This window comes from Physcomitrium patens, chromosome 20 (genome assembly GCF_059467195.1).
Source record: "Physcomitrium patens ecotype Gransden chromosome 20, ASM5946719v1, whole genome shotgun sequence".
Taxonomy (NCBI): Eukaryota; Viridiplantae; Streptophyta; class Bryopsida; order Funariales; family Funariaceae; genus Physcomitrium; species Physcomitrium patens.
In genome coordinates this window covers 6,513,913-6,517,534 of record NC_143429.1, presented here as the reverse complement: position 1 = coordinate 6,517,534, position 3,622 = coordinate 6,513,913, and the positions used below count along the sequence as shown (strand labels likewise).

General features: G+C 39.4%; 2 non-coding genes across 2 annotated transcripts; both read right to left on the bottom strand.

Moving 5' to 3' along the window:
• Nucleotides 1–478: 478 nt before the first annotated feature.
• Nucleotides 479–562, bottom strand: TRNAY-GUA (transfer RNA tyrosine (anticodon GUA)). Its single transcript is given in 2 exon segments — nt 479–514; nt 526–562. It is a non-coding gene; the product is annotated as a tRNA-Tyr (tRNA).
• Nucleotides 563–1,277: 715 nt separating this feature from the next.
• TRNAL-AAG (transfer RNA leucine (anticodon AAG)) lies at nt 1,278–1,358 on the bottom strand. Its single transcript has one exon. It is a non-coding gene; the product is annotated as a tRNA-Leu (tRNA).
• Nucleotides 1,359–3,622: the final 2,264 nt, after the last annotated feature.

The following is a 3,622-nucleotide window of genomic DNA, read 5'->3' as shown; positions in this document are numbered from 1 at the left end:
GCATGAATGGAAAGTTGATGTTGGTTTATGGTATGTTTATGGTTTATGGTATGGATTCCAATTGGCGCAAGCCTGGTAATTTGCCTAAATGGTAGGAAGGTGAAGAGAGAATCATGCGATTTAGTGCAAGTCCCTGATGAGAGGTGTATGGAGGGGTGCATCCCCCCCACCCCCTCCCAGGAAAGTGGATTGCCTGGGGCATGGAGGTGGGATGAGGCGATAATGTGTGATGGTGAAGGACATCGGACGTGTTTGAAGATGCAGAACGGGGCGCCCAGACTGCAGATTCGGCAGGTTTGGATGTGAGCGTGGACAGAGAGGTGGCAGGGGCGCAGGAGTAGGACACGGAGGGAGCGGTGAAGCTGCACAATGAGGTGGGCAGCGGCTGGACCACGTTGGCGTGTGGCGAGCAGCAGAAAAGGAAAAGGGGAGGTGAGGAGGCGAATCGAAAAACGGATCGTGTGTTTCAAAAGTGATTTCCGACCAACCGGATTCGAACCAGTGACCTAAGGATACCTGCGAACTCTACAGTCCTCCGCTCTACCAACTGAGCTATGGTCGGACCACCGGCAGGTGCCCATCGCACCACTCCCGCTCGCTCCTTTCACTGCTGCACTCGTCAACCATTTTACCCTCGTACCCACGCCGTGACGACCCCTCAGGCGTCCCACAAAATATGCCACACCGTAAGATCGTTCTTGCAGCATTTCATACACAGAGGGAATACTCGAAGTCAGCCACGACAACATAGCCCCAGGTGGTCAACGCAGTCAACACGAAGAGATCTCTGCGTGCCCGAGCATGGTGAGAACATCTACGATCCGAGTGCCACACTCCAGGATGAAGTCAGTCCCGAGGCAACGCAGAAGATGCTTCGATTCTGGCGACAGAATTGGAAGTGCAGGCACGCCTCCCCGATCAATCGCTCTGACCGCCGCGACACATACACAACCCGGTTTGACATCCAGTCCTGCCTAATCTGGGCGAGATTAGCTTCTGCGTGATGATGCCCGGCTACCCCTGCCCCTGCAAAACGTCGGAACGATGCGCAGTGCAGTTGTGATGATATAAGCTCCTGCTGCTGCTGCGGCGAGGGAGACATGGCAGAGTGGTCGGGTGTTGCATTGGTGTCCATGCATTGGTCGGGCAGAGTAGATCGGGTAGAGGTGGGAGATGTGGATGCAGGGAGAGGGGGAGTCCGCGGAGGAGGAAGGCAAGAGGGCAAAAGTCGTGGTTGAGGGGCTTCTCCGGTGAGGGAGACCAGCGTCCATCGTAGCTGTTCACAGTGGGATTCGAACCCACGCCCTTTCGGACCAGAACCTTAATCTGGCGCCTTAGACCAACTCGGCCATATGAACACAGGCACCGCTGTGCCAACCGACTCTCTCCCGCCGCTTCTGACCACGCTCATCTTTCACCCACTGCGCACTCCTCATTTATCGAACATCACCCACCCTTCACCCTAAACCACACACATGTTCATGCTCGTCACACACTCTTTAGTTCTTTCACCCACAAACCTCATGGATCCACATAAGGAGCACCTACCACACTTGCTTGTACATGCTTGCCATCAATTGTCTTACTCTTCCCTTCTTTTACATCTTATTTTGCAAACATTATTCTTACCATCCCCAATCTTTGCCATGCTCATGATTCTCATTATTTTTTTCATTTTCTCAACATTACAATTTCATGCATTGGCACAATAAAAACATTCATTTTAATGCAACAATAACAATGCAACATATGTCATACGTGCACACATTTCTCAAGTACATAGAAGTTGATAGAATTAAATTAGGTCAATCATGAATTCTTTTATAATAACAAAAATTGAGCATTTGGAATGCTAATTAAATATATAAGTTCACCATGTAGCTACAAAAACTTCTCCAAGAAGCTATATACCTTTAAAGATTTACCGTAGAACTATCTTATTATTCAAACTCTTTGAATCTAGGTCTTGTTGGTCTTATGAAGCTTCTACATTATCTTTTCATTAATTGATGTGTGTGTGGAGATATCACTATAGCTCTCTTCAACCTCAAAGTTATTTTTTTTGTTATTTGATAGTTTGAATCATTTTATATTATTATACCATGATATATTATAATAAATCAAATTTTAAAAATATATAATTATATATAAAATTTCATTAAATATTAATCAAGAAATATGAAAAGAAATATAAAATGACTTATTAGTAAAGATGAGAAAAGTTTAAGTAATTCATTCTACAAAATAATATGGGACTTGATTGAAATAAAAGTTTTGACAACAACAAACTATGATATAGAGCTTTTGATTTTCAAAAGTGATGAAAATTGTATTTTTATTTGTAATTTAATACAAGAAGAAAAGAATAAGGAATACATGGTTTTCTGGCAAATAAATTACATAAGAATTTATAATAGAGCTCCAAGTTTATAAGAGCGACAACATTTTTTAATTCGTACAAATTACAATGAATGATGCACAAAATCTTATGTACATGGTTTTTCTATTATAAAATTAAAAATTGATTTCTTGTATATATAATGACATACAATACTAATGGTAATTTGAACTCTCTTGTGGAGTTGTATTTGAGAGAATGTGGATCCTTGAAGGCACTTCTAGAGAGCATGGGTAATTTGAATTCTCTTGTGGAGTTGGATTTGGAAGAATGTGGATTCTTGAAGGCACTTTCAAAGAGCATGGGCAATTTGAACTCTCTTGTGGAGTTGTATTTGAGAGAATGTGGATCCTGGAAGGCACTCCCAGAGAGCCTGGGCAATTTTGAATTCTTTTGATTTGTAAATCCTTTGAGGCACTTCCAGAGAGCATTGGCAATTTGAAGAATCTTAAAGTTTTCAAATAAATCAAGTAATAGTGTATTTTGAAATCATTTGAAGGCATGAGATTAGGATGTAGTTATTTATTAAATTTTTGAAGACTCAAGTGTGGATTTTTCTAACAATTTTAAGACAAATTGTAGAAAATTTCATGGTTTCATATAGTTGAATTTTTTTTTTCAAATTTTGTTGTTGGAGTAAACAAGTTCACTTTATTTTTGCTTTTCAGCAACAATCATATCCTTATTCAATGTGATTTTTCACTTTTTAATATTCTCTTATCATCTCTTAAATATTATGATTATTATTTTATAAATTTGATCTTAAATGATTTGATCAAGTATAATTTTTTATGTCGAAATATCATATAATTTCTTTAGAACAAACAACTATATTTCTCAGAATGATAATTTTATTTTATGAATCCAATCTAATTTTAAATGTATTTTGATAGCATTGAATATTATAATACTAGAAATCTAAAAGAAGATTCATAAAGGACAATCTTTTGAAAAGATAGTCATTGTCATGGATGTATTTTACAAAGAATAGAAGAAGAAGCTAAACATAGAGAGTACTATGAGAAAGTTAATATAAACTTGATGAGTACAAGAATAATACCAAGAGATATGAGCTAGAGTTCTAAGAGATGTATTGTTGAGACTAAAGAGCTCTTCAGGCTCAACTTCCATTTATACTACTAAATAAGAAGCTTCTGAAGCAACTTCCTTTAGCTAGGAAGATTCTAAGAGGTTTTGAAGACTTCCACAAAGCACGTCCTTCAT